Source organism: Triturus cristatus, chromosome 9 (genome assembly GCF_964204655.1).
Source record: "Triturus cristatus chromosome 9, aTriCri1.1, whole genome shotgun sequence".
In the NCBI taxonomy this organism is placed as follows: Eukaryota; Metazoa; Chordata; class Amphibia; order Caudata; family Salamandridae; genus Triturus; species Triturus cristatus.
The window spans coordinates 564,145,128-564,172,917 of record NC_140592.1 but is presented as its reverse complement, the minus strand read 5'-3'; the positions used below and the strand labels follow the sequence as shown (position 1 = coordinate 564,172,917).

Sequence of the window (27,790 nt, the reverse complement as noted above, 5' to 3'; positions counted from 1 at the left end):
CAAAATCCTACTCTTTTATGTTTTAAAACCCCCATCAAAAAAAGCACAAGATAAAAGCAAACAGAAGGCGAGTTTAAGAACTGTAAAAACAACAGAGCAGACCTGACTTGGTTAAAATTAATTGGCCTTAGGATAGGAAACAGGAATTTATGCCGCAGATTATTATATTTTGGGCAAAACATAGTGATATGTAAAGTGTCATTAACCGTTGTATTGTCACATTCGCAAAGGGGCAGGTCTGAGTTAGAGAAACAATCATAATGAAAGTCAATGAGGGGTGGAAAGAAATTCAGCCTGAAATGGGTCAATAAGTGACGTTGGTAGCGTGTCATATTCCAAGTTAAATACGGTTCAATATGGCTGATGGTTTGCACTAATATAGCATGTCGCATAGTATGTTTCGTTAGTGCCAAATCCTTGTGATCAGATGCCAACTTGTCCCTACATGCAAATTCAACCTTTTTGCCCACCACACGAGTTAAAACAGAAAGATTGTCATACAAATCGGACCACCCTAGGGCACGCAGATTGCAGGCCACATATGCTGGCCATGGGATCAAAAAAGGATTTTCCAATGATAGACAATCCTGCAAAATCGTCCTACTAAAACTAAGTTCCTCCTTTAACCAGATTGATTTCCAAAGTTTTAAGGGGCCAATGCATAGCTGATCAAAAGGAAAGTCTAAGTCAAGCTCCCTATGAACAATTTCGGAGGGAACACTTTGCGAGACCCCTAGTAATCCTCTTAGAAATTTATTTTCTGCTACCTGGAGTGGGTTACCCGTCCATATCCCCATATTCCGCATCCGTAACTTACTAAGGGAATACACTTGGCCCTGTAAATTTCCAAGACTGTTTAAATGTGAGTATGTCCTATCCAACGGGAAAAATCTTTAAAACTGAATATAACTATTAAAAGACAGAACATTCTGGGATATGAGTGAATGCCACTTCACACCTAAATGCATGAGGGTTACATATATGGTACATACATCTGAATGTAACAGGTGTATGTTTTTTTCTATCCACTACATGTGTATATTGTAGATTTCAGGCTCCTCGCCGTTATAATGCCCTCAGTGTTTTGTTCTAGTTTCTTTGTCTGAAAACAGAATATAATTTTGTGAGCTTAAATAACATGAATTTACTCTCAAAGTGTGCCACGCAGTGGCGGATACACTCCATGACGTAATCGAGAAGGAGGAGTAAGGTGATCAATTACCTCATTACATTACCCCTTTCCTTTATTCACAGTCCCACACAGGGCTTTAAGTGGGATGAAAAAACTGGGGGTCTCTCAAGGGGGTGTGGCCAATGTAATTAAGGGCGTGGCTTAAAACTACGCAAGCTAGAAATCTGTGTTTAGCATAGTGTGCCGGTATTAAGCTTATTTCTGTCATTGCATCCAGATATATGATACAACAAGTAACATCATATCTACAACAAGTCAGGACTATTGGCCTTGTCAATGGTTGTTAGTTGCATAAGATAAATAAGCAGCAACTGTGGCTTGTATATAATATTGAAAAAGCTTCCACGTAAAGTCCTGGTGACACCACCACAATGTTGCTGCTCCTGAGTTTCAAAAAGAGAAGGGAAATCCAGAGAGAAAACGACTCTCTTTAACGGATTTCCCTTCCCCTATAACGCTCGAAAAAAAACGGAACGCCTGTGCCAGGGCACAAAACAGAGCCCGATAGAGACCCGTTTCGGTGCCCCCTTAAAAAAACTGCCGGTGCTCAGACCCGGCGAGACCCGGCCCACTTAAAGCCCTGGTCCCACAAATCACATACTGTCATCCTTGAAAAGGAATCAGATCACGCAGAAGACTGTCTCTTTAAGGAACAGGACTTCCTTCATTATGTCACGGAGACCTACGAACCAATAACAATCTCCCCTTGTCGGGAGGATTTTCAAAAACCGGGAAAGGGAGAGAGAAATGAAAACGTTCAGCGCGCTGAGCTAAACCTGCCAGCGGACAAACGTCGAGGAAGAGACCCATGCGACCCATTTGGGAAGAACAGCGACCGAAAATCCCCATCGGAGGAACTCAGAAGAAAAGACCCACTGTATCAGTCCTCGACGAACAAAGAGACGCCTAATGCAGAGTCATCAGCCAAAGCCGGAGAATTTAAAGAAGGCTGGCGGTGTTGCGAAGTGTCCTACCACGTACCTGGAGGAGCATGGCTCTCCCAGGTACGCATCGCTTCCGGGGCCATACGCAGAGGCAGGAGGAAAGGACAAGCAAGTCCTAAACCAAAGGGGGCAAGGGGAAAAAAACATGCGGTATTTGGCAACAAGTACGACCATTAACTGGAACCCTTATATCACTGCTGGAAAATTATTTCTCTTTTTTTTGTGTGTCCGGTGAAATTCCCCACCCCTCTTTCCCTTAAAAAGCAGGAAAGTAAGGACAGCTGAAACACTTACCTGGCTCTGTATTTCTTTCCGAAGGCACAAGCGCCGTTGGGCAAGAGGGAGAAGAGGAACCTCCGCGGACCCTTGAGAATGAGAAAAGAAATAAAAAGATGAACAATTTATTTTTGAGACCCAAACTATGTCTGCTATGAAATAAATAAAGTGTGAGACAAAACGCCACCTACTCCCTGCCCTTTTTAACTCGCTAATCCCTTACATGTAGTGGAGAGCGCGGGCAACCCTCCATTAGACTAGGACTATGGAGAACCTTATTCAGAAGTTAATAAAAGGGCAGGAGAAGCTGGAATAGGCCCTAGAAAGGCAAATGACTTCGGCACAGACCGACCAAGACTTGTTCACGCATTCTATGTCCCAACAAGTAGAGTACATACATAAGGTAGTGGAGGATCAAGTTCAATTAACTACCCAACTTCAGGATCCCCAGAGAGGACCCACCGGATTTTCGAACATAGCACTCCAGAAGTACATACAGGGGGAAGACCCAGACGCCTTCCTACTGAATTTTGAAAGAGCTGCCAAAGCCTGTAGATGGCCAGTAGCAAAATGGCAATTTTTCCTAGCTCCACTCCTAACCGGGGAGGCCAAAGCTGCGTAACAGGTAGCCAACGTTGCTGGTAGTGTCCCATACGCAGAAATCAAAGGAATTATCTTGGATCACTTAGGTATTGATCCTGAAGCCTATAGTGTCAAATTCGAAAAAGAAAGAGGATCTTCTGGAGATAACCTACGGCTCTTTTTTTAAAAACTAAAAACAGCCACAGACAAGTGGCTTAAGCCCCAGGAAAATAGCAAGGAGGAGATAATGGCCCTCATTTATTTAGAGCAATATTTAGAGGTTCTGCCTTTTTCCACTCAATGTTGGCTACTGCAGCACACTCACCGAACCTTGGAACAAGCCGTAGACATGGCCACAACCTTCGCACGAGCCCAACCCAGGTCTTGCCCTTGGGAAACTGATAAACCTAATTGTTCCATTACTGGAGCTGGGAAAATAGAGGAGGAACCCCAAGCCTATTCCTGAACCAGTAAATCCCCAGAACATTAACCCTGAAACCCTTCTATCCAGAGGACCACAATGATTCTATTGTGCGGACTGGGGACATATTGCTTAGTTTTGCCCCCACAAGAAAACAACGGAGGAACCGATGGACGTCAGCTATCTCTCAAAGTCTATCTTATACACAGAATGTGAGAAGCTGGCCTGGTATATGATGTCCACTAATGAAATTGGGCACCATGCACCAGTCCAGACAACCCTTATGGTGATTTAAGAGATCTTAGATAACCTTAGAAAGCTCTCCAAGTGGTAGCTGTGGAGAGCAGCCTTCAGGCATAGTTTTGAAGGAGTGTAAAGCAGCTTGTTTTACCAGAATGCAATCTTATAGTATAGATTAAATGAAAAAGAACCACACAAGGTATTTATAAAAATGTGTATTTATTATAGAACACTATCTAGCATGTTACAGTATCTCCAACACGGCGATAGACACAAAGCACACAATACTTTAGCACAAAAATCACAATAAATTGCACTAATACACAGTGGGCCCCAGGGGGGGACCAAACCATATACTAAGAAAGTGATATAAGAACCACAACTAGAGTCAAGACAAGGCCGAGAGGACGTAGAATCTCTGGGGACCCAAGGAACTCCACGGAGAGCGTGTGCACTGTAGGAACACTACCGCTTGCTCCGTACAACTCTACATGTAAGTCGCAGTTGGATTTTTAAAGATTAAGGACCCTTCCCAATAGACCTTGAAGAATCCCCATGGAAGACAAGGTTGGAGAGCCACCCCACTCATGGATACCCTAGTACCCACGTTACCTACACCAGGGAAGCTGGGTGCATAGGGGTGAAGTGGTGTATGAAACCGCCGTCTAACCCAATGGAGGACTTCAGGAAAGTGCTGCTGCTGGAAGAGGAGAAAGTGTCTGCAGGAATCCAAATGTGGATTCTTGAAGAACAGTACCTGAAAGCAGAGAGGCCAGAGTCTAAGTCACTCAGGAGTGACCAGGAGACTTGGAAGACGAATGCCCTCCGATGTCGGGTGCTTCAGGGATTATGTAGCTGACTCTGCAGCTGTGGGAAACAACGGATGCGGAGGACGACCAGGAGCCAGATATGAGCTGTCCCACAAAGGATGTTGACTGCTGAGGGGTCTGTGTCCGGCAGGAGCACCAACAAGACTTGGCAAATGCAGGAAGTCAAGAAAGCACAAAGTTGGGACCAGCAAGGCGCAGGAGACTCACCAAAAGCAGGAGAGTCAGGGCAGGCCCGAGCAATCAGGGGAGCCCAATTAAGTCATAGATGACTCTCCACAGGACCCACAGGCCGAAGGCATTGGAGTCACAGGCGGACATCGGGCAGCTTACCAAAGCAACAGGCCACGATGCGATGTGGCTGAAGATCTTGATGGAACAAATTGCCAGAGGTTGGAGCTTCTTGGAGCCCGATACACTTTTTGCAAAGTTGCCAACAAGCCTTTGCATTTGCAAAAGTATGCAGTGCACAGGGGTTTGGTTGTTGCAGCTCCCACGAGGGATACTGGCCTCAAACTCTGCGAGAGGACAGTTCAGGCCTCGAGGGACATAGAAAACTACCAACTGTGTTGTTGAACCCTTCGGAGGCCGCAGGAGCTTGGGATCAGCAGATCAGTCAGCAGTGTTGAGGTGCCTGTGAATGCAGGGAAGTGGCTCCTTGACTTCAAGGGAGGTTCCTTTAAGGGTCTTTGATGCTTCACAGGCCGTGGAGGGTTTCTGTATGAAGTACGGTCAGGTCACAGATGATGCAGCAGACAAGCAGTGGGATGAAGTCGGGCCCTTACGAAGTCCAGAGTTCCAGATGGTCTTAGTTGAAGTGGTATTGGAATTTAATCTTGTCCTACAATGAATCCAGGGACCTTTACCCAGGTAAGCCCTTAAGTACCCTAGGGAAAAGGTTGGGACGATTCAGGGGACCCTCCCAGGGTAGGGTCTGGACAGGGGGGAGTTTACTGCAATGTCCTTTGTCCAGTTTTGCTCCAGGACGGGAACCAACTGCTCCCAGGACTGGTTTAAACTGGACTATGCACAGGAACACCAAATGTGCCCCTCATGCAGACTTTCTGGCACTGGCATGTGCACCCACCCAGCCCTAATACACTAAATCCTGTCTAGGAGGTGGTCACACCTCCCTGTGGTAGGATGCCTATTGTTCCACCTTCCTCTGCTAGAGATTGGCTCAGCAGCAGGAGGGCAGAAATGTGTCTCTGGTCAGCAGCAACCATTTTGTGCTGTTCGGGTCAAGAAGGCTGGTGCCGGGAAAACTGAGAACCGAACGGAGGGCTCTTCCAGTGCTTGGAATCATACCTCCCACACCGTTTATGGAGTGGGGATATGAGTCGAACATGTTTGATACCAAACATTATAAGATTTGTTGCAGCCAGTTTCGAGGTGGTCATCTCGTAATTACCCGGTGCCCCTCTATATAGTATATGGCTGCTTCACTGACAACCGGGGAGAATGGACTCCGTAGGCTGCAGGGGTGTCCTGCTCATGCAGGGGCACCCTCTTACTTAGAACCAAGCACCCTGCCCTAAGGATTGTAAAGGCCTGCTCTAGGGGTGACTTATAGGTTTTAAGTGCTGTGACCCAAGATATAGAAATCCTATATCTTTAGTATTGGGTGCAAGTACCAACTTCCACAGGCTGAAATGGCAGGCCTTTAGTTCCAATTTGAATGGTCTCCCATGGGTGGCATAATACATGCTTCAGCCCATGGGGGACCTCTTGGGTACCTATGCCCTGGGTACATGGGTACCATATACTAGGGACTGACCAGGGTATCTCAGTATCCAATCTGGGCCGTACCTAACTAATGAACTGAAACATTTAGGGAGAAAGCAGATATACTGGGTTCCTGATTAGCAAGATCCCAGTCAGACTAGTTAAAAACAGCATCACGTCGCGCAGAAGAGTTAGGATCTTGCTTCTACGTAAGTGTCCTGGTGAATAAAAAAAAGAGGACACAGCCCTACTAGACTTAGGGTGTCGTCAGTTGGTCATCCAAGGAGGATTAGTAGAAGAGACCAAATTCATTCCTAGAAATCAAGTGTCCATACGGTGTGTCCATGGCGATATAAAAAGTTACCCTTTAGCAGAGGTCCCCATTAAAACCTCTAAAGGGACTGAAATGGTTAGGTCCCCTTCCAAAAACCACCCACCTAATCCTCCCTAAGCCCAACCCCGAACCTTCCACTCTGGATCAGCTGGTTATAAACGACGCCCTTACCATAGAACAGAAGTCACCTCTGCAGGAAGTGTTACGCCCCTTTTCTTCTATGTTCTCTAATTTCCTGGACAGGACAACCTTGGTAGAACATACCTTTGTCACCCCTCCAGATGAAGTAATAAATCAACGACTCTACCGGATACCTGCCTCAAGGAGACAAGCCATTACCACTGAGGTAGCCAACATGTTAAAAATGGGGGTCATAAAACCCTCACAGAGCAATTGGTCTTCTCCCATACTGTTGTTCCCAAAGCCACACGGATCAATAAGGTTCTGCATTGACTTCAGGGCCGTCAATTCTATATCAAAATTTGATTCCTACCCTCTACCAGAATCGATAAGCTAATTGAGAAATTAGGAGAAGCCCAGTACATATCAACCCTAGACCTCATGAAGAGCTACTCAGTCAGATAACAAGATCAGGAAAAGACCGCCTTCGCCACCCCAAATGGCTTATATGAATTCACAGTACTTCAGTTTGGCCTACACGGAGCCCCAGCCACCTTTCAGAGGCTGATGAACAAGGTACTCTACAATCACCAAACTCCTTAGCCTATCTAGACGATATTGTGTGTATTGCATTTGCCATTTTACACGTTACACATGCTAAACTGCATATTGACCTCGATTCCATGTGATGCTCTGGTCTTCCATTTTGTTGTACTGCATTTCCATTTTGTGCTGCTCTGACCTGTAGTTACACTTTAGCAGTAACAAACATGTTTTTCACGTAAACCAGTACGAGCTGGTGCAAGACATACCTCGTGAGGTTACTTTGTGCCTTGAGCCTGTTTTTGTGCATTCTATGCTTATCTCTAGGACATAGGGAGGATGCGCTGTGCAAGGCTGTGCAAGGCTCTCCAAGGCCGGAGATAGGGAAAGGAATGTCTTTTGCCTCGACGCACCCAAGCAGAATCTGGCCAGGTCTGTATGGGTGGGTCTGACGCAGAGATGCGGCCAGCACCTATGATGGATGGATGGGCGAGAACGCCTGCTAGAGGGTTCTCGAACGTGTTGATTTAACTATAAAAAGCGGTGTCCGTGAGGTGGAGCTCAGGAACTCAGTCTTGGAGTGGACGCACTCGCGGGACGACTTTGGTGCCCGGAGAGATTACTTCCTGTGCCCCAGTCTCTACAGGGTTCCAGACTTGGTGTTTTCGGTGCTTGGCCAGGGATGTTGAAGGCTCCGGTGCAGATGCATCTGGTGAGGTGTTTTGTACATTAACTGTTTATATATGTATCTATATTCAAGATCTCATATCTGTATATATATAGTGTGGTGTATTCATTGTTTCACTTGGTGCCTAGGAACTTACTAGCTTCAGTGACTTATTGCCCTTGTCTACGATACTAATAAAGCTCATTTTACCTCCAGAGGAGTGTTGGAGTTTCTGTGTAAGTAAGTGGTGTGCGTAAGTTTAGATTACGCAAGTGGGCAAGGCAATACATTTTGGCGTAGTCGGTGGCAGGATTCGTAAATTACGTGGGGAGGAACATGTTTAAAAAGACGAAAGGTGGTTTTGGTTCCTTGGCACCAAGTGAAATTCCTTTTGCCCCCATGCAAATTCCTGGATGGGAGGCGACGCCGTACTCCGCGTGAGTATTCTAAAAGAACAGGATTAAGTGAGAGCTGGTTTGACTGTTTGGGCGAAGCAACGCCAGAAGATGTTTTAAATTGTTTACGGAAAGTTCCTATAGAAAAAGGTAAAGAATTATATACCGTGAGCCGCCGAGGTTGGGCTCTGTTGCATGCCTACCGTCAAGTTTTTGACAAATGCTTATCTCTGCAGCAGGAACAGTTAAGCTTAGAAAAACAACTCGTTGAAGCTAAGAATATGTCTACGATGCTTTCCTGTCAGAATAAGCTATTACAAGACAAATTAGAAACATATCAGACTATAGCAGAACGGGCTGCAGTCCGTGTCGCTGAATACAGATAATAGAAAAGGAGGGGTAGAGTGAGTAAGCGAAAAGTCCATTTAGCGATTGCCAAAGCAGGCTTAGATTTTGATCCATCCACCTGGGACTCTAACATCTGGGAATCATCAGAATTCTCCTCAGATGGAGAGCAGCCTTTACAGAAAGAAAGGGAGGAGGAGGTAAATAATAGTAAGAGAGTGGAAGTGCAGCCCATTCTAAGACGGAAACTTCAGTCCGGTCCACATAACCCGCAGGGAATTATGTTAAATAGTCTGGAGGATTTTACCCAACAGGAGATTAGTGATGTTTTAGAGAGATTTAGACAGAAGCCTGGCGAGGCACTGTTAACTTGGATGGTGCGCCTTTATGATCAAGGCGCTTCTGGAGTAATGTTAGACAGTGGAGATGCTGCCAAATTTTGTACTCTCAGTACTGATCCCACTGTGCAGGGACATTTTCGGAATTACAATAGTGATGACCAAATTACCCTGTTGCAGCTAGCCGCACAGGGATGTACTCATAAGTACCCCACAGATTCAGATTGGCCTGGGAATGAAAAACCATGGTTTACCCTACGAGATGCCTCGCAGAGAATTAAGGAGGAGGGAATGAAGCTGGCAATCCTTATAGGTGAGGCGTATGATTTGATGGGTCAGAGAATGACTGTGTCAGTGCGGAACAAAATCATTCGTTTGGCACCCCCTGCATACAAAGCGGTGATAATGACTCTGTTGATCAATCAAACTGGTAATTCCGTAGGAGAAGTAGTCGAGGCAGTTCGTGAGCTGGGAGAGCTTAGGGAATGGAATAAGCCAGACAGGGCTTCGCGCTCAGAGTCCCGCACTGATAACAACCGAGTAACCCGACGTGATATGTTTTTGGCGCTGTTAAAGGATGGGGTGTCGAGGAGTGAGATTGATGGTATTGAAACCAAAAGCATGTGGGAAACGTACCGTAAGCGAGGACTGGATAAAAAGGAGGGGAGTAGGCATGTGAATAGAAAAGATAACAAGAAAGTAAGTCGTAGGGAAGCAGAGCTTGAGGAAAAGCATGACAAGGCAGGTGTGGAGAGAGAGAGAGGGAATCTCATGTGAGTGTGACAAAAGAGAAAGGTTGGGACCGAGATTGCACAGATTCAGATGGGAATCGGGAAGAGGAGGAGTTGTTCCCTAAGGATTACCCGACATTGTATTCAGATCTGCGCCGGGACCTGCGCCGGGCAGATGCAGAGCTGCGCAGGCGAAAGTTAGATTAGGAAATGGGCCAAGCTCCGGTGCAGGGATGGGCTCACAAAGATAATAGACCACATGTGAGGGTTGAGATCTATTGGAAAAATAGAAACGTTCAGGAGGTGCGAGCTTTAGTAGACACCGGAGCGGAGGCCACATTGATACATGGCAATCCACGAAAATTTAAAGGACAGTATTTTACTATCACGGGTTTGGGTGGACAGGAGACACCAGCAGTGCAAACGGTAATTCAGATTGATCGTGCCCATTCCAGAGTACATTATTGGTATTGACATTTTGAAAGGTATGACCCTATATTAGGCCTGGGCGAAGCACTACGCTACGCTCGCGTAGTTTGCGAAGTTCGCGCTACTTCGCGCTACGCGAACTGCACGTAGCACAGTGCGAACACGCGTAGCGTAGTGTTGCGTAGTGCTGCGGTCATTTTTGCTTGCTCGCGGTCCTCAACGTCAAGTTGGCGACCGCGAGCAAGCAAAATGACATCCTGGCGAGACTTTTTCCTTGTTCGCGATCGCGAGCATGGAAAATAAACCTCCCGGCGAGATTCCCAACGCGAGAAGGTCAGGTTTCTCATTGCGAGGGGTCGCGTATGCTCGCGACCGCTCGCGATGAGAAACTACCAGTTCGCGTTGAGAAAGCTGCAGCTCGAGTAAAAATCTACTCGAGCAGCAGAAAACTACAGCTCGCACTGTGCAAGATGCCATTTTCAATGATTGCACAGTGCCGGTTGCTTGTCCGCACTGTGCAATCATTGAAAACAACATCTTGCACAGTGCGAACATGTTACTTCGCAGTTCGCGAAGTGCTACGCGAAGCTCGCGTAGTGCGAACTTCACTTTGCGTAGCTCCGCGAAGTGCTACTTCGCGAACTACGCCCACCCTTACCCTATATTTAGATGACGGATGCTATCAGTTTGGGTCAAAGCAGTACCTCTCTGTGGCTGCTGTGAGGGTGGGGCGCTTGAAGATTCCCCCAGTGAAGGTGCCCCAAGCAACGAAAGTGGTGCACATGAAGCAGTACAGGATCCCAGGGGGACATGATGAGATCACCGCAACCATACGGGACTTGGTGGAGGCGGGGGTGGTCAGACCGGTTACCACGGCGTGGAATAACCCTGTGTGGCCCGTGCGCAAACCGGATGGAAGCTGGCGTATGACTGTTGATTACCGCGAGCTGAATAAGCATACGCCCCCATTGACAGCCGCGGTCCCCGACACCATCACTTTGATTGAGAAAATTCAGAAACACAATGGGACATGGTATGCGGCAATTGATATTGCCAATGCTTTTTTCACAATTCCAATTGCCCCCGAGTCCCAGGAGCAATTCTCCTTCTCGTGGTATGGTAGACAATTCACTTTTCAATCTTTGCCTCAAGGGTACCTACATAGCCCTACAATCTGTCACCGGTTGGTGGCAGAGCATTTGGATGAGGTGTCATTCATTCCTGGAGTACAGCTTTGTCATTATATTGATGACGTGTTGATTCAAGGAGAGTCCCAAGAACAGGTGCAAGCTCAGCTAGACAGAATTGTAGAGCATTTGCAGAGCATTTGCAGAGCAAAGGGTGGGTGATTAACCCAGAGAAGGTGCAGGGACCCTCCCAAAGTGTGAAGTTTTGGGGTATTCAGTGGCATCAGGGGCATAGAGAGGTGCTGCCACAAGTAAGGCAAAATATCAAGGAGTATGCAGTGCCGCGAAACAGGAAGGAGGCGCAGCGCTTCATTGGATTGTTTGGTTTTTGGAGACAGCATATTCCCCATTTGAGTCAGATCTTGGCCCCTCTGTACAAGGTTACACGGAAGAAGCATGAGTTTGAGTGGGGGGAGGCCCAGCAACAGGCATTTGAGTCAGCGAAAGAGGCTATACAGCGTGCTCTGGATCTATGGCCCATACGAGAGGGAAGTATTGATTTGAATGTAACAGTCCAGGATCAGTATGCGACCTGGAGCCTGTGGCAAAAACAGGGGAGACAGAAGGTGCCCCTAGGGTTTTGGACAAAGAAACTACCTGATGCTGGAGAGCGGTACACTCCTTTCGAAAAGCAGTTGTTGGCATGTTATTGGGCTCTGGTGGATACCGAGCAATTGACCTTGGGACACAATGTGTTTTTGAGACCTGAAATTCCTATCATGCAATGGGTGATGAGCTCACCCAAGACACACAGGATTGGGCATGCACAGGAGGCTAGCGTCATAAAGTGGAAGTGGTACATACAAGACAGGGCACGAGTGGGTCCTAAAGGTACCGCAGTGCTGCATGAGCAAGTGGCGCAAACTCCAGTAGCAGATGCAGAAATGTTGCAAGATGTACCCAAAGTGCAAGAGTCCCCAGTGAAATGGGGCGGGCCATTCTCAGAGTTGTCCGCGGAGGACAAAAAGCATGTGTGGTTTACAGATGGCTCAGCCAGATATGTGGAGACCAAGAGACATTGGAAGGCGGTGTCATACAATCCTGTGACCAAAAAGTTGCTGTCGACTACTGGAGAGGGAAGAAGTAGTCAGTTTGCAGAATTGTACGCAGTTTACCAGGCTTTAAAGCAAGAGCTCCCTGGTACATGTCACATTTATACTGATTCATGGTCCACGGCCAATGGGTTAGCCACTTGGCTTCCCACATGGCATGCTCATAATTGGATGATTCACAATAGGGAGGTTTGGGGAAAAGAGTTGTGGCAGGAGATTTGGGAATTGTTGTCCCAGAGTACAGTCACAGTTTATCATGTTGATGCTCATTGCCCGACTGACTCACTAGAGCGTTGGTGCAATTCCTTTGCAGACCAAGAAGCGAAGATTCGTGAAGCTGAGGTGGCGACGCAGGATTCTGACTTGGTGGGCATGGCTAAATGGGCGCATCAGAAAAGCGGACATTTGGGCGAGCGAGCCACTAGCAGGTGGGCAGAAAGTAAAGGGATGCATATTCCCCTAGATTTGATTAAAACTGCGATCATTCACTGTCCCGTTTGTCAGCATACCCAACACAGACCGGTTCCACAGGTAGTGAGAGGCCAGCTAGGCAGAGGGAAGTTGCCAGGGCAAATATGGCAAATTGATTTCATCGGGCCAATGCCAATGAGTCGAGGATGTAAGTATGCCTGCACGGTGGTGGATACCTATTCTGGCTATCTCATCGCCTTTCCATGCAAAAGAGCAACCCAGTCTAACACTCTGAAAACTTTGAATTTGTTGATTTTGTATTACGGAATTCCTTTGCAGGTCCAGAGTGACAATGGGTCACACTTTAAAGGAAAGATGGTGCAAGATTTTTGTGTGCAGCATAACATTGAGTGGATCTATCACATACCCTACTACCCACAGGCAGCGGGTTTGATTGAGAGAATGAATGGCTTGTTGAAAGAGCAGTTGAAAAAGTTGTCTGATGGGTCATTGAAGGGGTGGAGGGATCACTTGTCTGATGCATTGCAAATTTTGAACAACCGACCCCTTGCTAATGCAGAAACTCCTTTGATGCGCATGTTGACCCCAGCTTTGCAGATCAAGCCCCATGTGGCCACAAATACGATTCTGTACTGGGAGACAGCTCCCGGAGCTCTAGCTCCATATCGTGCCACACCAGAAGCTGCTGGTCTTGATTTACATGCCCTGAAAGTCTATCGACTGCAACCACGAGACATTACCTTGATTGAGACAGGAATTGGAGTTCAAATTCTCCCAGAGCATTTCGGACTGATCGCTCCTCGATCTGGGCTTGCCCTTAAAGGCATCCAGGTTTTGGGAGGGGTGGTCGATGCCGATTACCAGGGGGAGATCAAAGTTATTCTGCTGAACAGTGGAGACAATGATCTGATTGTGCAACCCGGTGACCGAGTTGCCCAAATGGTCATCATGCCGGTTTATGGAGGAAATGTCATGAAGGGGACGGCCCCAGCCCTTCTAACTGTGCGAGGAAAGGGCGGGTTCGGATCTACTGACAAGAACCCAGGGGCGAAAGTATGGGTTGAGTCCCCAAACAAACCTCCTGAACCTGCAGACTTAATCGCTAAAGGAAAGGATAATATCCGTGTCATCATGAGACCCGGACAGGAAAAGTGGGAAAATGTACCTGCTGAAAAATGTTATTTACGAGAGTGATTATACCAGTTTGTTTTCTGTTTCTAGATCACAGTATGGCTTGCCGCTGCGATGCTTGCGCTGTGTGGTCTGTGTTTGGGCGTGTCCGGAGGGGTCCGGGAGGGCCCGGGGATGCCGAAGGCGATCAACCGCCCGAGTCGGATGACAGCATTGTTGCAGCAACCAGATAACATCTGGACCTACTTGGCCGAGAATGTGCTGAACACTTCCCACTTCTGTATGAGAAATCTTCAGAGTACAGCTGATATGATATCCACGTGTCTCGTTGCCGTACCTACCCCTGCATGTGTGCTTCTGCACATCTTCAACCAAACTAACTTTGATGGGGTAGTGGAGGAAACTGATGTTCAAACACATCTGAGTCTTTAGGAGTACTGTCGTTTTTGCCCGGAGGTTACAGATAATCTCTGGAGGAACATGACCAGTATTGTTACCTACAACATCACTACTGGAGACGTTTGCTATCAACTAACTTGTGACCCTGCCAAAATTGGCAAGTGTGCCCAATTGAAATTAGAGAAAAGCACACAATTGACCACTGATCAACAAACATTAGGTCAGTCACGACATGATAGCTTTTGCAGTAATGTTACCAATCATATGGTCTGTAATCATACAGTATTAGCCGCTAGCCATGTTAACCATGTGAAATTATCTAAGGGATGGCTTTTTTTCGTGTGGCAATATTTCATACACTTACATACCAGCTAATATAACTGGAGGACCTTGTGCCTTATCACGATTAAGTCTTATGCTTTTTCCTCTGCAGTCTATCACACATACTCGCTCCCCGAGAGCTGCTGTTCAATTACCTGAGGATTGTGATTCTAACATTGACTTGCTTTCCAGGGCAGAGTATACTAGTTTGGCTATTTCCATTGTAGGAGTGCCAGGACTGTCCGTTTATAATGCAAGAACTATTGCTAAACTTGCCTGTTTAATTGCGAAGAATCTCAATCATACTTCTGCCGCTTTAGCTAATTTGCTATTAGATGTTCAAGGAACGAGGAAAGCTGTTTTGCAGAATAGGGCAGCTGTGGATTATTTGTTGTTGAAACACAACCACGGTTGCGAGGACTTTGATGGGCTCTGTTGTTTCAATTTATGTGATCATTCTACATCTATCCATGCACATATTAATGCTTTAAAAGATTTAGTGAAAGGGGTTACCCAAAATGTTGATCAAGGATGGTGGGATTGGTTGTTTGGGTGGCTACCTAATTTTGGACAGCTTCGTTATATCCTGGGTGTTATCGTAGTGATTATTGGTGTTTCTATTTCATTATGCTGTTGTATTCAATGTATTCCTAATCTTCTCTCCCTTCTTCGTCCCAGATCTATAGTATTTAGACCAATGGGATATGATGGGTGAATCGAGGGTCAAGGGGTGGAATGTATTGCATTTGCCATTTTACACGTTACACGTGCTAAACTGCATATTGACCTCGATTCCATGTGATGCTTTGGTCTTCCATTTTGTTGTACTGCATTTCCAATTTGTGCTGCTCTGACCTGTAGTTACACTTTAGCAGTAACAAACATGTTTTTCACGTAAACCAGTACGAGCTGGTGCAAGACATACCTCGTGAGGTTACTTTGTGCCTTGAGCCTGTTTTTGTGCATTCTATGCTTATCTCTAGGACATAGGGAGGATGCGCTGTGCAAGTCTCTCCAAGGCCGGAGATAGGGAAAGGAATGTCTTTTGCCTCGGCGCACCCAAGCAGAATCTGGCCAGGTCTGTATGGGTGGGTCTGACGCAGAGATGCGGCCAGCACCTATGATGGATGGATGGGCGAGAACGCCTGCTAGAGGGTTCTCGAACATGTTGATTTAACTATAAAAAGCGGTGTCCGTGAGGTGGAGCTCAGGAACTCAGTCTTGGAGTGGACGCTCTCGCGGGACGACTTTGGTGCCCGGAGAGATTACTTCCTGTGCCCCAGTCTCTACAGGGTTCCCGACTTGGTGTTTTCGGTGCTTGGCCAGGGATGTTGAAGACTCCGGTGCAGATGCATCTGGTGAGGTGTTTTGTACATTAACTGTTTATATATGTATCTATATTCAAGATCGCATATCTGTATATATATAATGTGGTGTATTCATTGTTTCACTTGGTGCCTAGGAACTTACTAGCTTCAGTGACTTATTGCCCTTGTCTACGATACTAATAAAGCTCATTTTACCTCCAGAGGAGTGTTGGAGTTTCTGTGTAAGTAAGCGGTGTGCGTAAGTTTAGATTACGCAAGTGGGCAAGGCAATACAATTGTGATATTTAGTCCATCATTGAAACAACATTTCACCCATGGTCAGCAGGTTTTTAAGGCTGTAAAACTGCAGGGTTGCATGTCAACAAAAAGAAATTGAGAATGGGTTTCAGCAAAGTCAAATAACTGGGATATGTCTGAGGCGATGGTGCAATAGAACCCCAACAAGAAAATATAAAGGCTATCCTGAAACATCCCTCCCCCCACCACCAAGAAGGAAGTGAGCTTTCCTAAGGTTATTGGGATACTACCGGAGGTTTGTGCCCGCATACTCCCAGATTGCAGGACCCCTAACCGATCTCCAAAAGAAGGAGGTGAAAATAAAAGACATCGTTAAACCATCACGAGTCGTACAAGAAGCATTCCAAGAGCTCAAGAAAGCCATAACCTCTAGTCCCAATATGGTATCCCCCAACTTCAGCAAACCCTTTATCCTGCAGACAGACGCCTCCAAAACCGGGCTGAGAGCAGTTTTATCACAGCTATCCAAGAAGGGTATTGAGGTCTCCATTATTATTATTTATCAGTCGCAAACTGTTTCCCCGGGAACGGAACTATCCTGTAATTGAAAACGTGTCTTGCCTTCAAATGGGCTGTGGAAAAGTTGCAGTATTATTTGGAAGTGTCTCCTGATAACATACAGAGATCATGCCCCCTTGTTGCGGATGAGCCGCAAAAGGGTAATAACCCTTGTATCCTTCGCTGGTTCCTCTCACTCCGGCCATTTGTGTTTGAAGTTAGGCACCGTAAAGGCTCCTACAATGGGAACATGGACTTCTTCTCCCGTATTCCCCATTTTCCCATTCAGCAAAAGTCACAAGGGGTGTGTCACGAAGTGGCGGATCCACTCCATGACGTAAATGAGAAGCAGGAGGAAGGTGATCAATTCCCTCATTACATTACTCCTCTCCTTTATTCACAGCCCCACGATCACATACCGTCATCCTCAAGAAAGGATCAGATCACATAGAAGATGGTCCTTTTAAGGAGCTGGACTTTCTTCATTACGTTACAGAGACCAACGAACCAATGACAATCTTCCGTCGTCTGGAGGATTTTCAAAAACCCGGAAAGGGAGAGAGAAACGAAAACGTTTAGAGTGCGGAAATAAAGCTGTAAGCGAACAAACGTCGAGGAAAAGACCAGAGTAACCCTTTTGGGAGGAACAGCGACCGACAAACCCCATCGGAGGAACTCGCCATATCCGTCCTCGACGAACCAAGAGACGCCCATTGCCGAGTCTTAGGCCGAAGCCGGGGAAGTTTAAGGAAGCCGATGGTGTGGGAAGTGTTCCGCCATGTTCCTGGAGGAGCGTGGCTCTCCCAGTTACGCACTCGCTTACGGAGCCTGACGGGGAGGCGGGAGGAAAGGACAAGCAAGCCCCAAACAAAGGGGGAAAAGGGAAAAGAAAACAAGCATTGGCATAGCCAATAGGTCTCGCCTTTGGGACCTTATAAGTGTTTAGCCATGCAACAGTTGCATAACTAAATACTTATAAGGTCCCAAAAGCGAGACCTATTGGCTATGCAAAGCGGCCGCGAAAGTGAAAGTGATCGCGATCACGATCAAACATCAAAGCGGCCGTGAAACCGAAAGTAATGGCGGTAAAGCGCGGCGCGCGCGCCCCCGCACATGCACTGTGGCTCTAGGCCGGCCTGGTAGCACTTTTTGGAGCCCTCTCAATAAGTCTCGCCAGACCAGCGCATGCGCTGGGTCAGGCGAGACCTAAACATGCAGTATTAGGCAACAAGTACGACCATTAACTGGAACCCTTATATCACTGCTGGAAGATTATTTTTCTTTTTTTATATAGTGTGTTGGGTGAAATTTCCCACTCCTTTTCAAATTAAAAAAAAGCTAGAAAATAGGGAGAGCTGTATTTCTTACCGAGCCACAAGTACCGTTGGGCAGAAGGGAGAAGAGGAACCTCCGCGGATCCTAGAGGAAGAGAAAAGAAAGAAAAAGAGGGACAATTTAGGTTTGAGACTCAAACTTTGTGTGCTTTGAAATAAAAATATTTTGAGACAAAATACCACCCGCTCCCTGCCTTTTTCATCTTGCTAAACCCTTACAAAGTGGTATGGAACAGACACCGCATACTAACTGCACCTTATGTGCTACCTCACTGACTTCATATATGAAGAATGTACCCATTCAAAACTATTTTTCATCATGGGTACTGGACAAAGGCTGAGGTGTTGGAGTGTCTTTCTGTCTCTGTTACACAGTGACAAGGTAATAAACCACTAGATTATAGAAAACTGTAAACATATCCTCTTTTGTTATAACACTGCACTCACCTGTCGAAGACAGGTCTCATAGTTTATCGATGACTTCAGTTTCCATCATACAGAGAGCAAAAAGGTGGGAATTGAAAGGGGGGGAGATAGACTCTGGATCTCAATTCAGTGAATTCACGTTAGCGTAGCAATACATTAGATGGAGTGGTGCCCTTATGCTGTAAGGCATCCAGTTACAGCACAAAAGACCTGACCAGTGACAACTGAACTTTAGCTCTGTTATACTGTCCTTTCGGGGGAGTACGGATGTACCAGGAGCACCCTCTATTTTAAATTTGCACCGTGATGTTGCCTCAATTTCCACAATGTGACACCTGGGTCCATACATAAATGGAGGAAGACTGTTTTGAAACGTGGATTAGTACAATAGAACTGGGTGGCATTCACTTTGATCCCTGAATTTCTTTTGTATTCAATTCATACCACATGGGTGTGGGGGCAGAAATCTAAATCTAAATCATGACTCCTTTCTGGAACACCCTGCAAAGATGGCACGGAAAGGACAAGCCATCAGCACCCGGCCTCCTCACCAACCCTCTTCACAACATCTCTCCTTTCCCAACTCCTCATACTCGCAGGATGCCAGAAACACGCCCTGTGGCTCATGGTTGCTGTCAAATTGCACAACATTGTTTGGTATTTTGGTTTAGAAAGAGAATGGTTATGTAATAGTTTCAATTAGGTTTATGGTGTGTACGGAACAACACAAAAGAACTGCTTGTTACTGGCTATTCGTCCCTGCCCTTCTTATATCACCACTTATGGCCACAAAATGATTACAACACAAGTCCCAACCCAAATCTTTTACAGCTGTAAAAATGTTTGCAGTCTAACAAGAAAAACGGGTGCAAGGTCTTGGAACACGTTCTGCAAAAATGACTGAGAAAAAAACCTTGCAGAATAAATTGTTAACAGAAACGGTAGCAGCATGATCTTTACAATCCTTCTTTATGTACCCTCTTCCCATAAGCTCCATTCTTATACAAGAAGTCGTAAATCAGGGTACATCCCTATTTAGGCCAGCTGTCCTACGCAAAGATCTCAAAGGCGCTACATTGCACTCAAGGCAGTCATTACCCACCAGCGTCCAAAACACAGGACATTCATCAGATGGAGAGAAAGTGCAAAGGTGGTCGAAATAAAAGAGGAGATTGTGAAACGTGAAGACTGCGTCCTATTGAATTCTCTACCTATCAGGAGAATGGAGAATCCTGTCGCGGAAGCAGAGAATCGGAAACTCAGCAAGGGTGCCACAGGCGCCGAGCCGTGTTTCCGTGCTGTGCCGTTCCCAAGCGGAAATAGCTGAAACTCTGTACGGGAGCAGGAAACGGTGCCAAGGCACGGGGCCTGAGTGCAGGGGACTACTCTCCACTGCCAAGAGCGAGCCCGGGACTCCAGTGGAAGCAGCCCGGCCAGGCTGGGCGTGGCTTGCGGTGATCTTGAGCGCTCCCGCTAGGGCTCCCTTCCCCACCCCTCCTAGCTGAGAAGCCTATTCACCACCTAATCACCGCCCAGTAATGGCCCAATAACACCAGGCATCGAGCCCGGCCGAGCTAGCAAGGGAAAGGCAGATGGAGCAACAGGTGAGGGGGGGGCAGGGGGGCAGGAGGAGCGGGGGGGGCAGGAGGAGCAGAGGGGGGGGGGGCAGGAGGAGCAGAGGGGGGGGGCAGGAGGAGCAGAGGGGGGGGGCAGGAGGAGCAGAGGGGGGGGCAGGAGGAGCAGGGGGGGGGGGGCAGGAGGAGCAGCGGGTGGGGGGCAGGCCTCCCGCACTAATCTCCCACCCAAGTGTCCTGTGAACCAGCCCAGCTTAACCCTGGGACAAGTGCCTGATAAGTGCCTGACCTTGAAACACAAGCAGCCTCATTCCTGGGACAAGTGCCTGACCTCCTAGGAACACCAGCAGCACAGCCTCAGCCCCCACCTACACAGGCCGGTAGGCTGTCGCACCAGCCCCTTAGCTCCTTGGACAGCCTCACGGTCAGCCTGGCTACCTAGACAGTATACTCCAACAGCTGAGCCAGAGCTGTCTGGCAGGGAGTGGGGGGGGGGGGGGGGGGGGGGGCAGAAAAAAAGGTAACAGAGGACATCGGCAGGACAACAGCAGCAGCCCTTCAGATCCTGCGGTCCCACGGTGCCGATCTTCCAGGGGGAATAAGGACTGCGCCTAACTAATTATACCAACAAAATCTGGTCTACTCCCCTCTCTCAATTACAATCACGGCTCCACAAGTTTGCAAAAGCCCTGTCAAGTCCCAAGAATTTAAGTCCTTGGCGCAGAGGTCCAGGACCCAGCGGCCTCTGAAAGCAACAACCACCAGTAACCCCCAGCACTACACACCCATGTCCGTCGGACGCAGATGAGGTCAGGGAGAACCAGGGTGGCCATTCTCCCCAGGGCAGGGGGAGAAAAGTAAGGAGACAAAACTCATGCCCTAGTGCACAGCACAGCGCCGAATCACAACTAATTGCAACAGACCAGGAATAAAGAGACATGGCAGCATCAAGCGGCTTAACGCATTTAACTCATTCAAACCGACTGAAAATCAATACAAAATTCAGCTTTCTAAGGGATGCAGGTTCTGTTCTCTGCTCAAGTAACGCCACCCTCAAAGGTCTGCAGACCCCCCTGCTACCCCTACAGTCTCAGCTGCCTGCTTCACTCACACTACCACCACAGGAGCCCCGCCAGGGTGCTAAGGATCCAAAGAGCCCACTAGTGCCCAGCAACGCAACGGCAAATGCAACGATAAACCAGCACACCCTAAAATTCTGCCTAACGACTCAAGAGGCATGCTGCCCCAGGAGATCCCCTTGCACGTCTTGCTCTGAACAGCCGGGGATACAAAGGGACATGCCTATCAATGCAAAAAAAATCTGCTCCCAACCTGGCTACCAGAGCACCCAGGAAACCCTATACCATCTGATCAACAACCACAAACATGGCAACAAGCCCAAAACAAGCCTGGACCCCTAATAAATCCAGCTTCGGACCGAGCAGCAGCACTAGCACCACCTCCGGCTACAGACAGGGACCTGTGTGCCCAACGCCTCCCCCAAAAGAAGTTTTTGTCCCACAGGGTCTCTCACAAGAGGATCTCTCACAAGAAGAACCCAACCACAAAAGAAACATGCAGACCCCACTGCCAGGGCTCGGCACAGAGGCTAGCGCCGCCATGACAAAAGACAACAGCGATGCCATAGGTGGCACGGGGAGTGGATCTCTGGCAGAAAAAGTTCTGGACATCGCTCTCAGCCTCACACCGATCATGGTTAACAGCACGAATAGTATCCCCGCATCGACACCACGGGCAATAAACACAAATGCATCAACCACAGCACCACTGTCTGCACAAACCTGGCCGCCACTCTACTCAGGCGGGATACTCAAAGGGACTCCCGACCCAATTCAGCAAGAGGAGGGGAAGGCAATCATCTCCTAATTGAACACACAAGAATGGGAGAACATGCTCGCTACCCACTCGCCAGACCAGCTACAGAGGGAGCATCCGCCCAGGGAGTTCCAACTGACCTCCCACAGCCTTAGCCAACCGTCCAGGGATCTGACTTAAAACGAGTCCAAGGGGGGGTGTGACCCCCAATGAACAAGCCAGCAGCACCTGGGCCTTTCTCCTAAACACTTTACAACTGGCCGACGAAGCACTCCAATACCTGTCTGAAAAGATGGACATTCAGCTTTCACTACTGAATACCTTGGCACTCCTTACGGTAGGCATTGATAGGAAATTGGGGATTTAAACAGCCCAATCAAGAGTGCTCAATCCGACGCCCAACTTAGCTGCAGCCACATAGTTGACAAACTATCCACTCTTCCTTCAATGCTAAACAGCATGCTAAAGCATACGAGGAACGGAACCTCTGGATTCACAAGCAAGCTTCCAGATAATTTTCAAACCACATGGGGCATGGCCAACGGCCAACAAGCAAATCTGACAAATAGGGAGTCATTTCATTGCAACCCGCAGGAGGGTTCTGACACGACAGCAGCGCCTGGTGAAGAAGGAGTGTGCACCGAATCGATGACAGATCTCCTAGAAGAAGCTCAAGTCCCCAAGCTAAACTCCAAACAACGTCGTCAACAGAAAAGGAAAGGGTGCTATTGGAAAATCACCCCAAACTCAACAGCCTACTTTCCCATCTTCTCCAGACAACACACACAATTGGACACCAAGCAAGGCAAATTAAGCAAACAAAACAAGGCCCTGCGGCCTCCCAACAGCTCTAACAACCTAGCAGAACAAGGAGGCATCTTACCCACACTGAATATAGACTGGGTACACACGGAAAACGGGAAAGAAAAGGGACAGGGGAACACAGCTAAGTCTCTACTCAAAAAGTCCAGTCAGGGCAGCTGCCAACAGTCGCCGCAAAGCTTGTATCTTACTGGAGGGCCCCCCACAAAACTCAATCCCAGAACAGCCTCGACAGCCAACTGTAATGGAAGAACATTCTGGGGAGCAAGTGCCGGCAGCTACAACGGGAAAAGCAACACACAAGAACCTAAGTAATGGGCGCAGAGGAGAATGCACAGATAACAAAACAAGGCCGAATTGGGACACACCGCTCAATGAGGGAAACCAGGCCTCACTGACTAACAGCTGCTTCAGCTGGCAGCACATAGCCCAGGAGGCACAAAACAGCACGCAAGCCTCAAAGCAGGCATGCTCTGGGCCAACAACAACCAACACAAAGCCATGGAATGCAAGATCAACGATCAAGGGAGCAGAAACACGGCCAAAGGAAGTAATTAGCCTCCCCCGCCAACCTGCAATAACGGCTTCAGTTATTGACCAACCACTGGCAATACAACAACCAAGTACCATGAAGCAGGAAACATGGGTCATGCTTTTTTACCCTATGTATATTTCCAAAGGCCACCAGGATACTCTGAACACAGGTAACATCATAAGGCTATTGCAGGCAATCCAATTCTTGCAGGCCTGAGTTCAACTGACTCACTCTATATAGAGTTCATCCATACAGCAAATCCTTCAATGCCAGAGGCAACTAAGGCCACATGGAAATCAACAAACCCCTCTTAGCCTGCAACTTAAGTCCTGAATTCACATAATCACACGATCACACAAATTCTGTGCTCAGAGGGGCACTGGGAAGATCTCCACAACAGAGGGCTAATGTGTTGGCAGACCTACAAGATAGAGCTTGGGCAGCACCAGCTTCTCGGAGCAGATCTTCATATACTTGGCCAATCACCCGGACCATAACCACCTCTGCGGTGGTGTAATGACGTTTCACACAGAACAAAGGCAGCAGAAGAGCAAAGGAAACCCCACTCCGCCTATACTCGTGGAACATTAATGGTCTATCTACAAAAATTGAGGATCTGGACTTCCTGCAATACAACAAGGCCTTCGATATAATCATGCTGCAGGAAACTTGGCTCACCGACCCGCACCACAGCCAGGGTTTCATGTGCTTCCCCACATCGGCCACAGAGGGAGGCAAATTTTGACACCGCACGGGGGGGCTGGCAACTTATGCATCTATGACGAGCATAACATCGGCAGCGTCTGTGGGCTCTTTTTCAGCAGCTACCACAGCAGTCAAGCTCACGATCTCCCTCCAGGGCGAACAAACAGACGTGGTTTTAATCAACACATACATTCACCCAAAATAAAAAGCGAAACACTCAAAAAGGCTAACCGACTAAGTAACAAAGTATGCAACTGAGATGGAAATCTCAAACTTTATCCTGTCTGGTGACCTAAATCAATATCTCTTTGGTACATCTGTGGGAGAGGAGGTTTGCATGCAATCTGCAATTTACAATATTCCAACCCCCAATGCGCACCAACATACGGAAGCAAGAGTCGCAAGTAAACCCGCCTCCTGGAAGATTTAGAACACCTAAACCTCAGAGCACTCAATGGCAGATTCCCCGAAGACTCGCCTCCTGTTCCATCTTACTACTCTCCCACAACAAGCTCCATGTACGTTTGCAAGCCTCTCACTGTTTCCACACATCTTGGGGTTCAGAATGGGGGACAAGTAAGAGAGCAACCACTGTCCACTAAAAATGCTGCTAATAGCCACTGCACCCATCCCTATCCAGCGAGAACTAGCCCTGGGGCCCATCTATACCTCAAACCTAAGGAGGATCAAATGCACAGCATCCAATGCAAAATCCCTGTCAGAAGCTGCAATTAAACTCTTCAAATCACAAGCGACAATCTTAAAAGACCAAATATCCCATTGGGAACATTTTACAGCCACATTACTAGAAGTCAGGCTGCTCCCTCAAACAAAAGAATTCACTCCCAGGCCTAAAGATGAAGAAATAAGATCCAGAAAGCACAGAGAGACCGCCTCAAGGGGGGGCGTGGCTGACCGCCCAAAATGGCGGACGTGATCTAGTAGAGCTCCGGTCCTCCCGGGGGATAAGGAGGCAATACCTGCCGTGCGGCTGCCACGACGACCTTCCACATTGACCCCGATGCCCGGGACCCAATTGCCGCTTTTAGGGCATGAAATGACCCCTGGGAATGACTGCGGAGCCGTGGGGCCTGGAGGACGATGGAAGCCGCGAGCTGGGCTGGCGTGGCGGCCCGGGTGCCGGACGGGCTGTGGAGCAGAGCGAACCTAACCCCGACGCGAGGTGGGCCCCTGGCTGACGTGACCGACTTCCTTGGTGTCTTCCTCGTACCGCCGGCCGCGGTTCCACGCGGGTGCCCGGCAGCTGTGCCGGACTGGCGGAAAACGTCATGGCCTATCCGCCCCCATTCTGAAATGTGTGAGGAAGGACGGCGCGGAGGAGACACGCAGGGCCCAGCGGACCGTCCGGAGCCTGCACGAAGGTACGACGGCACATATGCTGAGGCTGTGACGGTGCTGGTGAAGGGTCTCTGGAATACTGAAGGAGAGCCCCCTGCCCCTGGGCTTGAGCTCTGCCTGGTCCTGCGCGTGGGACAGCCGCGTGAGTCCGCGGTAGCTATGTGAACTGGGGACACTGCCGTGCTGTGAGAGGAGTGGTGAGGGTGCGGCTCCGGGTGACAGACGGACTTCCCTTCCTGGGGCGGTGGAGACACTCAAGCTCCCCAGACATAGCTGGATGTCGTGTGTGGCTTATACCTGGCCTCCCCCTCTGCTCCGATTGTGAAGCTTCCGGCCTTCTCTCGTGCGCTCACGGAGGCCGCCCCGCCGTTTTCTTCCCAGGTTGGAAGCACCTGTGCCTGGGGTGTCTTGCCTGGGACCTGGAGGGGACTACGGGGATGTATCGCTGATAACACCGGACGAATCCTGGGACCACCTTGGGGACACGTTGGGAGCGGTCTGGCCCCGAGCCCAGCAGTCATAACATGGGCAGGACCCGGACGAAACCACCAGTGGAGCACCGAGACCGAAGTCAGTCGGGACCCCTGCTATTGCACGTCAACGGGACGCCTGGCCTGGGGGCTATGAGGAGCAAATAACAGGGGCCCCGGATAAACTAGACCTTATCCTGAAGGAAATTCGAGACTCCAGAACGGCTCTAGAGACACAAATTGGAACCCTCACCACTGGCCTTACTCTCCTTCGAGCGGATCATGGCACATTGTCTGATAAGGTCAAAGATCAGGACAGGACACTTCTGGACCTTACTCCGAAGGTTGAAACCCTTTCTTCCACTATTAAAGACCTACAACAACAAATGTCGAGACTACAAGATCGTGTGGAGGATGCGGAAAGCCGCAGTCGACGCAATAATATACGTGTTATTGGTCTGCCGGAACGCAGCGAAGGGGATAAGGCAACTGAGTTTATGGAGAAGTGGTTCAGAGACCATATTGCACCGACGGGACTTTCGGATTTCTTCTGCGTGGAACGCGCCCACCGGATTCCGACTGGGTTGCCTCGCCCTCTGATAGTAAAGATCCTTAATTACCGCGATCGTGATCTACTTTTACAAAAGGCCAGAGAAAAATTTACCGTGCATTTTGAGAACCAGTGCATATCGCTTTATCCAGATTACACGGTTATGGTGCAACGTCAAAGATCATCGTATCAAGCGGTAAAAAGGAAATTACAAAAGGCGCACCTTAAATTCGCACTTCTGTTTCCTGCCCGACTGAAGATTGTCTACGATGGCAAGTCCCACTTTTTCGAGAGCCCAGCGGATGCCGAGGAGTGGATGGAGGTGATGGCGATCGGCCCCAGCCAAGGCGGCAGATCGAACAATCCTCTGCGACATTCGGACCTAAGCTCCGTAAGTGTTTCACCCAGACCCCAACTGTCGCCTCAGAGTGATGGCGGTGTGGGACCTACGCGTGAGCAGCAACGACGGGACCAAGACGATGCGGTTGCGATGGTGGGAACGTTCCGCGAAAACTCTAACAAGCTGCACACTGACTCTGCAGACAGTGTGCACCACTCAGACTCTGAACATAGCCCGAACTTGTTCCCATCAGTGACCCCTCGCACTGCGGACGACGTCCTAGATGCCTGAAACCGTAATGTTAAAAGTTTGCAATATTTTGTATTGTCCTTGGTCAGGGCTGATCGAACGTCCGCCTAGAAGTGGAACTTGACTTCCCGCATACAATGGGCCATGCCACTCTGTATGTTGAAATGCTTGGGATCATACTCTTAATCCTGTTCTACGGGCTCACTTAAGGCAGTGGGGGATACTCTGCCTCTACAATTTTGCTGAGGCCGGGCTTTGTGGGTCTGGTCCGGTCTGCCTTGTTGCTAACATGGTCCACAGTTGTTTCTGTATGCTAAAGGTCCGAGGGCTGGTTGCACGACTTTTAATTATTTTTGCCACTAAGTCCTTCCCCCGGGGGTACAAGACCGTTGAGCCGCTGGAGTAACCGCCAGCTTCCAGTTCAGATCTGGATGGGGGTTAGCTATCTCCCCAGCCGCGTATGCAACGTGATATGTTTTTTCTTGTTTATGTTCTATCGTTGGGCACAGTGTGGTTCTGGCGCTGCGCCATGGTTTGTTGTTAGGTTGGGAATAAGGGTCTCCTGGTCGGTCACAAAATACAAATCTTCCGAGTATAGAACAGTAATACAATATATAGGTCGAAATCTACTCATAATATAGGGATCTACACGTTGCTCACCTGGAATGTGCGAGGGCTGGGGGCAATACAGAAGCGTCACCGCATCCACGTATACCTCCTTCGTCACAAAATCCACATCGCATTCCTACAATAATCCCACCTTGTCGAGTCCGAAACTCACAAACTACGCAAGAAATAGAGGAGACAATTATACTCTACAACTTATTCTGCTTTTG

General features: G+C 48.4%; 1 protein-coding gene and 1 pseudogene across 5 annotated transcripts in view; one reads left to right on the top strand and one right to left on the bottom strand.

Moving 5' to 3' along the window:
- The window catches only part of PPP1R13L (protein phosphatase 1 regulatory subunit 13 like), a 953,402-nt gene that overhangs the window by 420,106 nt on the left and 505,506 nt on the right, over positions 1–27,790 (bottom strand). For 2 of the 4 annotated variants that reach the window (XM_085625573.1, XM_085625577.1), the window contains exons 3-4: positions 18,123–18,173; positions 2,431–2,501 (exon numbers count right to left, since the gene is read on the bottom strand). The gene's annotated coding sequence lies outside the window, so the exon portion shown is untranslated. Of the gene's footprint in view, positions 1–2,430; positions 2,502–18,122; positions 18,174–19,725; positions 19,952–27,790 lie in introns of those variants that run through there. The other 2 variants (XM_085625574.1, XM_085625575.1) reach the window with 2 other exon arrangements.
- LOC146798292 (uncharacterized) lies at positions 7,809–15,431 on the top strand (annotated as a pseudogene). Its single transcript, XR_014969142.1, has 2 exons — positions 7,809–7,916; positions 14,002–15,431. The product of XR_014969142.1 is annotated as an uncharacterized LOC146798292 (transcript).